The sequence below is a fragment of the Petaurus breviceps genome, unplaced genomic scaffold (assembly GCF_028583685.1).
Source record: "Petaurus breviceps papuanus isolate PSGF00001 unplaced genomic scaffold, PetGlider_PUasm1.0 391, whole genome shotgun sequence".
Lineage (NCBI taxonomy): Eukaryota > Metazoa > Chordata > Mammalia > Diprotodontia > Petauridae > Petaurus > Petaurus breviceps.
Genome location: NW_027186310.1, coordinates 3,065,863 through 3,078,855, shown reverse-complemented (window position 1 = coordinate 3,078,855; position 12,993 = coordinate 3,065,863).

Genomic DNA, 12,993 nt, shown 5'->3' with positions numbered 1-12,993 from the left:
GAAGAAGAAGAAGAAGAAGAAGAAGAAGAAGAAGAAGAAGAAGAAGAGGAGGAGGAGGAGGAGGAGGAGAAAAGGAGGAGGAGAAAAGGAGAAAAAGAGAAAAAGGAGAAAAAAGAGATTAAGAAAGACAGAAAAGGAGAAATTGAGAAAAGAGAGGAGAGTGAAAGGGGGAGAAATAAAGACAGAGAAAAGAAGAGAGAGAGGAAGGAGAGAGGGAGAAAGAGAGAAGAAAGGGGAGGCAAAAATAGAGAGGAAAGGAGAGAGAGAGAGGAGAAATAGCAGGGAGGGATGATAGAATTAAGGGGACAACATGGGAGAGGGGAGTAACTAGGGATTTCTAATCTCCATGGTCTTGGAATTTCAGTGCTTTTAATAGCTAAATGCAGGTGTGTAACAGGGAGGGGACTTGGAGGAGATGTCACAGCTTGGAGGGTCCTGTCCAAATTCAGAGGAGCCTTGGAAGATCAAATGTCAGAGCTAGAGAGACTTCAGAATATCGAAGTTCAGAGCTGGGAGGCATCTTAGAAATCATCTACTCTGAACTCTCTCATCCTAGGCATGAAATCTAGGGAGGAAGGGACATTGCCAACTCTCTTCTGTTTGACCTTCACTTCATCTGGTCATTCCCTTTCCAGGCCATAAAACAGGGGAGCAAAAGTCTTAGATTTGAAGTCAATGCTGCATTTGCCTCCTGGCTTCATTTCCACAGAGAAATCACTCATTTTCTTTGAGCCTCAGTTTCCTCATCTGTAAAATGGCTCTAACAACCTTGCTCTGTACAAGTCAGAAGGTTGTCTAAGCACTTGGTAAGCTGTCACGGCATTTCAAAGGAAGAGGTGTATATGCTTATGATTTTTTTTCCTTCAAAAGACTAAGGAGCTTTTCATGTGGGAAGAGGGTCAGTCCGGTCCTCCATACTCTGAGGGTCAGGATGCTCTGTGTAACTGGGACACATCATGTTGCCAGGTCTAGACTGTCTCTGAGAATGATAGGTTTGGATTTCTCTGACTAGCTAGCTGGTTGGACCCTAAGCAGCAGGTGACTGACTGGCTACATAACCGATCCCATTCCATGGGGGACATAGCTGAGATAACCATATTGACCATTTCACACTCTGGTAATTTCTGTCTCCTGAAAGACCAGATCCAAACAACAGGCACCCGAAATGCCAGGCACAGGCTGGAGCTGCCTGCCATTGATTGGACTGGCTTAGGTGGATAGGGATTGTGGTAATAGCCTGTCCTTCTCTTTATTCCCTGCACAAGGCTGAGTTGATAGAACTGCTCTCGTTGCCATGTCAACCCCTCAGAAACTGTCTCCAGGTGTCCCACTGGGGGTTGGGTGCAGCTTTCAGTTAACACTCACAGGACTTCCATCATGCTACTGACCAATCACAGAGCCAGGCTTATGCAGGAGGACGAGCACCTCCCGGGCAGAAAAAGCACGGATGGATACCTTCTAGCTCTCCTTTGCAGGCTTGGTTTGGGTTTTGAGAAAGCCTTACATCCCGCGTAGACACAGGCCCTTCCTCTTCCTAGCTGTATGCACCTGCGAAGCTTAGTAGTGATCGTCAAGAACTTCAAGGCTGGGGGAGGCTTCTTCGAGATCATTCAGTCCAGCCTTCTGATTTCGATGGACGAGGGAGCCAAGGTGCAGAGAGTGGCTGTGCTTCTCCTAAGGTCACATAGGAAGGTAGTAGCAGAGTCTTCCTGAATGACCCTCAAAGGATTTTTTTCTTGCATGATCATGAATGGCTTACCTTATTTCTTTGAATTTCTGAAATCCTGTCTTGGCTGCTATGATGAAAGGACAGGCTCTGCCCCATGGGGTCTCACTCTTATGAATTGTCTTGAATAACTTCAGGGTATTGGATGTTCTGTTCTTTTCCCTTGAACTTCCTCTGCCCTCCCCTTCCAGTGATCTGTAACACTGCTGATTTTCTAGTATTATGCATTGACATTTCTAAGACCCATAGAATCCCAGGATATCTGATCTGGAAGTGACCTCCACATTGATCTCAACCCTACAAGTGCCCCCACCCAAGCTCTGCAAGAATATCTCTTGTGACAGGAACTCATTATCAACTGATGGGAAGCTCTGCTTGGGGGCCATGGCAATCACTGGGCAGTTCCTCTGACTTTAGTCCTCAGTTGTCCTTTCTGCACCTATCCTCCATTGCTCCTTGCTCTGTCCTCTGGTGCCAAGGGGGGCAGATTGTAACTTCCTTCCATGTCCCTCCCCCCAAGTCTTCTCTGGTCTAGGTGCCCAGTTGACTTCTCTAAAGTAGTTATTCAATACACATCCCTTTCTCCTCCAGGTTGACAATAATTTTGAACAATGTGCCATGTACCATCCTCTCCCTAGGCTAGGTCAGGTACATAAGAAAAGGGTCACCTGTCTTTTGCCAACCACTACCCTTTCTCCAAATCAACAGGGGCAGAGTTTAACCATTGACTCTGAGGGCAAACATAAGACAGGAAGTAAGGAAACACTTCTTCACAATTAGTGCTGCTCCAAAGAGTAATCATCTGCCTCTTCTTGAGTCTGAAGATCTCATTGGATTGTTAAAAATCCAAACATTTATCTAGCACTTACTGCTGGTTGGGTACACTGAGGTAGCCATACTTGGTTAGAGAAAGCTGGATCAATAGCCTCTGTGGTCTCATAGCTATGAGGTCATGATTATTCTGGGAGGCTCATCTGACCTCAATAACCATTGAACAATGGTGACTGGTGTTGATTCAGATCCTTGGGCTACCTGGGAACCTCTCCTCATTCCCCTCCCCCCAACCTCCAGAGACAACTTCTGGTCAAGTATAGAGAAAGCATAAAGCAACAATTGGAAGACAGTCTCCATTTGGAAGAGGCACTGTGGACTCTTTATTGAAGTGCTAATGGGATGATCACAAGCACAAGAATCCCATCCATAGCTGTGCCAACAAGAATCCATCCAATCTTTGCTTTAAACACTTTCTCTTTTAGGGATCTCCTTATCTCCAGAGCCATTCCAGACCATTTCCATCCCACTGCTAATAAATCTTATTCTAATAAGAGGTAGCCGTATTGCACAATGGTTAGAGTGCTGGTTCTGGAGTCAAGAAAACTTGAGATTAAGTCTGCTTTCAGACACTTATTAGCTGTGTGACATTGAAAAGATCATTTAACCTCTCAGTTTCCTGAATTGTAAAATGGTTATAATAATAGCACCCACCTCTCCGGGATATTGTGAGAATAAAATGGTTGCTGTTCATCCTTCATTTTTGAGGAGAACCATGATATCGCGGGAGATGGCTTGACTTGTACATAAAATGGATTTCAGTGAGGCAGAGTCATGCATAATCATCAGTCTTACTCTCTATCAGAGTCACTGAAGTCCAGATGGCCCAAGAAGGATAAAATTACAAAATCTTTGTAAAGATTATTACAGTACCTGGCCCATAGTGAGTGTAATATAACAGCTAACTATTATTATGATAACTTGGATAAGTATTGATATCCAATATCCAAGAATTATATCCAATGAGTCTAAGTACTTGTTGGATAAGTAGTCTAGACAAGAGGCAGTGTGATGTAGTAGATAGAGAGCTGACTTTAAGAGCCAGGATCTCCTGAGTTCAAGTCCTACACACACTGGCTGTGTGACCCTTAACCTCACAATGTTCTCGTCTAGACAATGCTCTAATTGCAGAGAAGTTACTGGCTGCATTGGTAGATGGAGTTCATTTCTGAGAGATCCCTATACTGATTAAATCTAAATTATGATTTAAGCAAAAGCATAAAATGTTCTAGGGACTGGGGAAATGCAAAGTTCAGGTAAGTCCTTGTCATTAGGATATGGTACTAGATGGAGGACAGGGATTATGCTGTTTTTCATCTGCATTCCCTTAGCACCTAGAACAGTGCCTTGATGCTTTGTCTACTGTTCATAGATAACTCCTCTGGATCTGTGCACATCAAATCTCATCCCTCTTACTCAACAATCCTTCAGATATTTGAAGACATCTAACATATCCTTTTCAAGTTTTTTAATCTTCTGCTTTTCCAGCTGGAATTGGTTTGGCATGGTCTCTATGCACTTATTGTTTTTCTTCTAATGTAAGAATATTTTTATCAGGGATAGGGTGGGGTGCTTAACTGGTGTCTTTGATAATTGGAGTGTGGCTGCAGTCATGCCAAGAGTCCTTGTAGCCATGGGTGTTAGAATGGAAGTTGAACCAGGGAGAGAGAATCCTCAGAAATGGAATCCTTAGGGTGGCAACCACACTGTTTGAAATGGCAAGGTGAGAAGGGAACTTGGTTCCTTTCAGAAGGAAATGTACCCTCCCTGTGTCAGCCCTGTAGGAAAAGCTCCATTTGACCCAGCCTACTGAGATATCTGCTTACTCTTCCATGCCTTCTAGCTTCGCAATAATATGGTATCGGCAAGTGAACACAATGTTCCAGTGATACTTTTGCTAGGGCAGATATCAGTGATGTCAAATGATCTCCTCCCCCATTTTTCAAGATTTATTCATGCATCCCAAAGTGGTGCTGGTCTTTTAGGCCTCTGTTTCATGGTTTTGTCTTGTATTGAGTTGTATTTTGCTAAAAGACCAAGTTCCTTTTTTATGAGATGATTCTTCAAAAGATGGAAGAACCAATGGGTAGAAATCCTTTTCAATATCTAATTTTCACCAACAAGGAGGAGCTGATCGCGAATTGTCATCCTACCTAGCACATATGTCTCACATTAATGTTAGCAAGATGCTTTACCTATATTGTCTCTTTTGATCCTCACAATTACCAAGTGAGATAGGTGCTGTTACCCACATTTTACACATACAGAAAATGAGGCTGAGAATGGCTAAGTGCCTTGCCCAGTGTCTCACATCCCATAAATGTCTAAGAAAGGACTGGAACTTATATCTTCCTCCAAATCCACCAATCCAACCATTATACCACTTTCCTACCTGTAGTTGCTGGATTGGGGATAGTGGAGACCTTAAGGGGAGATCACCATCCCCTCCTAGAATTTGTTATAGAGTGGAGGAAATCTAGGCATAGTCTGACATGTACCTTAGATTTCAGAAAATCAGATTTCAAAGAATTCAGAGGAAGACTAAAATGCTTTAAGGAAAATTACCCTGGGAAGGATGTGACTCTGAGGACACAAAGGGAAGTAATTCCAAAGAGGAAAGGAAATGGAGCTGCTCTGAAGAGACTGATGTGGATGCACAGGGAATTCCTCATTCAATTTCAATTGAAAAGAGAAATGTGCAGAAGATAAAAGTGTGATCAGACAACAGAACATGAATATAAGAGCCTGGCACAGTTCTCTCAAAGAGGTCAGAAAATGCTGAAGTTCAGAACGAGCTGAAGCTAGTGAGCAAAGCAAAGTACAAAACAAAATGTGTTTCTTTGAGCTGTATTGGGGGAAAAAGAGAAGAAGCAAAGGAAAAACAGCTGTGGTTGAACTGGATGGGGGTATGACAAATGATACAAAGGAATAGGTGGGCTTCCTTGGATCTTATTTGCTTTTCTATTTCTAATGGAGAAAAATGACCTTTAATTTGGAAATGATAGAACAAAAATGATGAAAAGCAAGTTGATGCCCAAGAGACATGAAGAGATAACATGAGAGGATCTACCTTCTCCAGGTGAATTCAATTCACTTAGCTCAGATTCTTTGTTCTTTAAAACAAATGAGAGCAAACTGGCACATGTAATTGCTGAGCCTCCGTTGCTAATATTTGAAAGATCATGGAAAATGGAAAAGGCACTATAAGACTGGAGAAGTGGAAATGTTGTTCCAATTTTCAAAAAGCAGGAAGAGTACAGACTCTGGAATCGGTAGAGCAGGGCACTTAATAAACTTCAATTCGTGGGAAGACTCTTGAAGGGATCATGAAAGAAATGGTGGTTAAACATCTAGATAAGGAAGCAGTGACCGTGAAGAGCCAGTCTGGCTCCATCAAGCACAGATCATGCCAGACTAACCTCATTTCCTCTTTTGACAGGATTACTAAAGTAGAAGATGAAGAAAATGCTGTGCATGTAATTTACCGAGATTTTTTAGTGAAGCTTTTGATAAAGTATTTCCTATTTCTCTTGTGAACATGGAAAGAGATAGATTAGATGATGATTAAACTAGATGGCTTCAGAACTGGTTGGATGGTTGGATTCAAAAACTCATTGCAAATGGTTTGGTTTCAACATGGCTGGACATCACTAGTGCAATATCGCAGGGCTATGTGCTTGGCCCTGGTCTGTTAAACATTTCTATGAATGACTCGGATAAAGGCAGGGATGATATCCTCAGCAAATTTGCAAATGACAGAAATCTTTAAAGAAAAGCTTACAATTGTATGATATTCAGAATCCAAAAGCAACTTGACATGCTAGAACATTGGGCTGAATTTAGTCAAATTGAATAGAGATAAATGTAAAGTCTTGCATTTAAGTACAAAAAGCCAACTTCAAGAATATAAAATGGGGAAGACAATGAATAGACAGCAATTCTAGAAGGAATCTCAGGGTTTTTAATGGAATGCAAATTCAGTATGAGTCAGCAATATGATTTGGCAGCCAAAAAAAGCTAATGTAATCTTAAGTTGAATTAAGACAGGCGTTGTTTCCAAGAATTCTGGTCCTGCTGTGCTCTGCCCTTGTCAAACCTCATCTGGAAGAGTGTGTTCCTTCCAGATTTCACACTTTAAGAAGGACATTGATTATACAATGTCCAGATATGAGTATCTAGGGAATGTCAGCTTGGATGGTGAGGGGGGTCTTGAGTCTAAGACATTCAGATAAATTAAAATGAACTGGAAGTATTTACCCTGAAAAAAAGAAAGAAAAAAGATTTGGGGAGAGGAAGATATGATAACTGTTTTTTCAGTATTTGCAGGACTATAATGTGGAAAAGGGATGAGAATTGAATTGGTTGGCTGCAGAGGGCAGAAAAAGGCCTAATGGGCGGGTTTTGTTGCAAGGATTCTTAATGTTTTTGACCCTTTCTAGTTTGGTAGGAAAAACCAGATCTTACTCTGATGGCATAACCTTAGAGAGCTCATGGAACTCTCCATATTCACTGAAAGTCTAGGGATGGTGGTGGCAGACATTGTAGATTAAGATTATTCCTCATCTAGACTATGATACATTGTTGGATGGACTGCCCATGGAAATGTTCCATCAGCACACATAGCTTGAACAGATACTTCAAATGGAAGATGGGTTAGGATCAGAGTGTGCTAATTTCCCATGGGAAATGTTGCCATTCTTTTAATAACTCAAAGCTTCCTCTGGAGGCAAAGGCCCATCTTTTCAACAGCCACATTCATCCAGTAGCCCTCTAAGGCTAAAAGTCACAGAGTGTCATTTTCCAAAGAACTGAAGTTAAGTGTTACCGAAAAGATAGTGGAGAGAAAAGTAGCAGGCTTCCACATATTCCCCATGAGGAATTGTGCAGGAACCTTGGGGTTAAAGACAGCATTAGCAAGATATATGACCGAGCTAAAGCAAACAAGCAAACACAAGTCATTTAGCAACAATTGATGGCTGACTTCCATGATTCACTAGTGTCTATAGAGTTTCAAGAGCTGTGTAAAGGGGCTCCTAGATGGCCCTTTGAAAGATTTTTGAAGGTATAGTCAAAAGTTATACAGGATGAGCAGGCACAGGTAGGTCAGAATTTTCATCAACAGAGGAGGATCCACATTGTTAAAATTGGTTGGTTGGTGCTTGTTTGCTTTTGAAGAGACCCAAGATGACATCACTGTGTTAGAGTCAACCTACAGTGTGTCCAGTTGTGCCTGATAAGACCAATATGGGCTCGGAACGCTCCACCACCACTTGGCCCAAATAGTCCATGTGAGCATTTGGGGTGGAGTCTCCAAATTTGTGTATCACGTTGTTGAAATTATTGAATTAATACATATAGCCTATAGAGATCTTTTGGGATCCTTTTTCAGATATTTTAAATGTAATATACTTAGCACTTCAGTTTCTTGTCTTCTGAAGGTTTGAGAAGGACACCATCCATGCCTTAATCTTTACTTGAAAAAAAAAGTTTTTCGGAAGGGTGCCAGGCACAGATTCTGGGCCCTCTTAACATTTTTCCTCTAAGGTCGTACCAACTGACTAACAGAACACAATACCATGCTTTGCAAAACTTCAGGTGCCCATAAATGCTATTACTATTACTACTGCTGGGGTTATTGTTATTGTTGTTATCATTGATGACTATTCTTTGGGTTTGGTCATTCAGAAAATGCTAAATCCAGCTCTTCTCACCTAATCTCCATCCAGTCATGTGCTGCAGCCAGCTAACATTAGGATTGGAACAGCCAAATGTGAAATTTTCAGCATGAGCATTTCCCTCTTGAATATTACAAACCAGGGCTTGGATTATTATTTTGTGAAAAGCTGTCTAGACTTAGAAGAGTGATGGAGAAATTCTCAATAATGTAGTTTAAACTTATAAGTGTGGCATAAGGACATTTCTTCAGAGACCTACTTGTTAAACATCTGCCAGCATGTAACTGCCCAAATCTCTCCAACCCCCTGCCAAAGATAGCATAAAAGACAATGGTTAATATTTCGTGAAAATCTGGGTAACCTAGGTCTTCAGTGTTCCCTTGCTCTACCAGCCTAATTGATCAGAATTAGAGTTGAGGTTAGTCTGACACGGTCTTCTCTTTTGAAGATGTGCTGACTCTGTGATCAAGGTTTCCCTTTTTACATAGTTATGAAACATTGACTGCAAGTAGGAGGAGGATCGGGGGGTGGGGGCTGTCTAGTGACCTTTTGTACTCAGGAAAGTCTTTAGCAAGAGGCTAGAGGATTGGGGAAGCAGGCACCAAGAGCTCCTGAGATGAACCTAAGCCAGCAGACTTTATTTGAGGGTTCTTCTCAATGCAGTTTCCCTTCGCAGATGAGGGGTGGGGATGGCAGCCTGGGGGAGGGTGCCATTAGGGAGACATTCCTCCCTGCTGGAGCACCCAACTTGAAGTTGTTGTGGTATTATGCCCAGCAGCAGATGACAAAGCAGAATCTTCCTGTTGGCATTTATTCAGGGCAGAACCTAGCATCCCTTGTCATTTCAAGTTCCTAGCCCCCCAGAACCAGTTTGCCTTTGGGGACAACTAGGGTGCATGCATCTGTTTATGCAGGGTAACTTCATTTCACTCAATTTGAAAAACAGGTGGAGGTTTCCTATGGCCTTGGGGCTAAGGGATGGTCATCTAGGGGTAGCTCTCACCAATCCTACCAGGCTTTGGAAAATAGGTTCTAGAATTTTGTCAGGAATCGAAGTCAATCTCACTAACCAGTAGTGAAACCATCTTCCTTATTTCTCCCCCTGACAATTGTGAGGTTTGCCTTTCTCCCATAGGATGGCAGTTTGCCTAGTCTCCAAAATAGTTCAAAGAGAATGATTTTTTTTGAATCAAGAATTCAGGCTGGCAGTTGATTTGGTCCCACTGAATGGTGCTTCTCTGCTTCAGGCTATTTGAAGTCTTTGAGGTCAGTTGGGTGACTCCTGCCTCTCTTAAAGTCAGTACAAGGGCAGCTTCTTGAGTCTCAGGATGGGCTTCTTTCTGTCTTTGTATTCCCAGGGCCTAGGATGGTGTTACATACATAGTGGACACCTAATAAGTATTTGTTAAATTGAATTAAAATTAAATTTGTATGTCAACTCATTCAACAAGTTATACTCTAGAATATATAACACAGTGTCAGAACTTGGAGGGATATTCGACCACAGGCCAGAGTATGTCAAAGCTAGAAGAGCGATCAGAACATGGAAGTCGGACCTGGGAAGAATGTTAAAACATAGAAGACAGTTTCAAAACTGGAAATACCGTGGAATGCCAGAGATAGAAGGAACTCGAGAGCACAGGGACTTGTTCTGGCGAGTCTGAATTCAGCCAAAGGGCCTCACTTGAGGACGAAGAGGGCCCCATGTGGCCTCAAAGTCGCAGCTTCTGCACCTCTGGCACAGACTGCTAGAGCTGACAGGGAGGGAGGAGTCTTAGAAATTATGGAGGCTGACCTACTTTTTTATAAACTGAGGCCCAGAGAGGGGCAATGTCCATTGCCAGGATGATGACCAGGTCCCTGACTCTGGCCACAGCCCTCATTGGCTTCCTCCCATTCTCTCAGCCATCGTCCCTGGAGAGACTAGCAAGGGCAGGACCTGAAATCACATTCTGTGCCTTCTAAGGTGCTGCACCAGCCTGCATGCCAGGGAACAGCACCCGGAGAGAAGCTGCCTGTGCCATCTCATCCCCTGTCTTCTGTAGGGAGACGACACTGCTTTTATTGCTTAGTCACTTGGGGCAAACAAGCAGAATGGCTGTCTTTCCATTTCATCACCAAGTGACTTGGGAGAGGCCAGGAAGCTTTCAAGAAGGCTCCTAGAGGCAGGGAGGCTAGGCAGCAGCAAGGCGGGTCCTGCTCAGTCCCAACTGAGGCAGAATTAGCTCAGACTGTGGGCTTGTGGCAGAAATTCACCACAAAGATCTCTATTCAGTGGCAGATCTTTGGGAGCCTTGGGGCAGAGTCTGGGCTGGTGTGAATAAACAGAGGGGAGAGTGGGAAGACTGCTCAGCTTGCTATTCAGATAGACAAATTCTAGCCCTGCTTTACCTGGGGGGCATTAAGCATGACCCTCCCCTTCTGTGGGTGGTAACTTTCCTCCTCTATGAAATTAGCTTTGTCTAGAGCAGAGATCTAGGCTGGGATCTAGGCATAAACTTGCTTGGGAAAAATAAATAGATACATTAAATGAATAGTAATAAGGATGATAAACAATTATTATAACTAGAATTCTTACAGCACTTTAATTTGTGCAAAGAATTTTCTGTTTGTCTCATTTGATCATCTTTATTTCTACCAGCATCTTATTTATCTACTTCAATTATGAAATTTTAAAGAAGACACACGTCTGAGCGGGGGTCAGGTTTTACCAGATCAGCTGGCAGCTGGGTCTAGGACACACTCAAGAACTAAGAACCTAAGGCCTTGAATGGCACCTAAGGGCCCTTCAGATGCTGGGATCTTGTTATTTTCCAGCTCGAACTTTTGTTTTCCCTCCAATATCTCATGGATGGCACATCCAAGACATTTGAGGATGGATAGACCACTGGTTTTGAAGTCAGAAAACCTGTGCTTGAATCATTTCCCTGATCGCCTTCCCTCCATCTGTGAAATTGCAGAGAGCCTCAAGCTCAGGGTTGGGCAGACCCTCTGGTCCAACCCTTGCCTCACTAAAAATCCCATGCATGACTGCTGGTCATCCTGCCTTTGCCCAAGGAGTGCCAGCCTATGGGAACCCACCACTTTTCAAGGCATCGGCTCCAAGTTTGGCCAGCTCCAACCGGCAGGAAGATTTTCCTGATACAGAGAAGGTATCAGCCTCAATGCCGCTTCTTGGGGCACTTACGTCCACCTTCTGTGGTGAAGCAGAATGTGCCCAATCCTTCTATTCCGATGTCTTCCCTTAGAACCTCAGTTCCTTCTATTGTGAAACACGAATAAGTCCTGTTGGCATCGTCTATAAAAAAGGATGGTAAAAGGGAAAGGGCACTGGAGGGGAGTGAGAGGACTCTTCTATGGGCTTTCCTTGGACCTTGGGCTTCTGCATCTGCTGGGAAGACAGGTGGGAAGACTGCAGTGCTCTGTGGTTCTGATCGATGCCCTCAAGGTCCTCACCTCCCGGAGCTGGACTGGATTTAGAGTCAGGGCAAGTGAGTTTGGATCTCCTTGCAGACCCTGACTGGCTGTGCAGCCTTTGCCAAGTCATTGCTCTCTCTAAATCCGAGCTTCTTCAGCTGAAAAATGGAGACAACATGGGTCATACTAGGATTGTGAGGGAAGCACTTTCTAAGCTGTAACCTTCAATAGAAATTCAAGCTATTATCATTCAACTTCATGCACAGATGAGGAAACTGAGGCCTGGCAAAGGGAGTAACCTCACCAAGGTCACACAGCTAGTCAATGGTCAAGGTAGGACGGGAACTTATTAAAATAAAGACCTGATTTGTGCCCAAGAGTATTTCCATAAAAAATGTAAATATCGTCAAATCAAAGTTTAACAAGTTTAAAGCTCAAATCGATTAAAGCTAAAATACAATAATATAAGATAGATTCATATATTTGCCCATAAAAATGCAAAGCAGCTTGTAAAATGGATTGGCCTTCTCTAGTCCCCACTGCTCTAGCTCCCTCTCCTCTCCCTTTCTCTCTGTCTCTGTCTCCATGTCTCCTTCACTCTTTCCCCCCATTTCTTTCTCTCTATCTTTGTCTCCATCCCCTCCTCCCTCTTCCCCCATCTCTATCTCTGTTTCTCTGTGTCTGTCTTCATCTCTCCCGCCTTTCCCCTCCCTCCCCACCTCAGAGGAAGTCAGACACACCTCACTGGATATTGGATTTAGACATGGAAGGGACCTTTTTCTCAAACGCTCTCATTCTGTAGCTGGGTAAACTGAGGCTCAGAGAGAAGAACAGACCAGCCTCAAGTTGCAAAGGCAGAACTAAAGTCAAGTGACAAAACAGAGTGGTTTTAAGTTTCTGCTTATTAGATGTAGATTTATATTTAATTGTAATGGAACTGTGGCTGGATGTAAACTAGGCTTTGTTCCCAGCTCTGCTATTTCCTAGCTGGGTGACCTTGGCCAAGTCTTCTTCTTCCCTCTAGGCCTTCCACCAGGCACCATCTCATGACATCATGGGTTGGGGCTCAGGCAGCCTGCTTTCAGCCTCAGCTTGTACCATGAACTAGAACGAAGCCCAGCCAAGACACCTCCCTTCTGGGGCCTCAGCTTGCTCAAGATGGGTATGAACATGTTCTATGTGCCAGGCACTGACCTTACATTGTACATACAAAAAATAAAAACAGGAGGAAATATGTGTATAATCAGAATAAGACTTGATTTGTACTAGTGGAGTGACTAATGTGGCTGCCTGTGATAATGGAAAGACCACCGCTGCTGCTACTGCTGTTGTTACTACTACTCC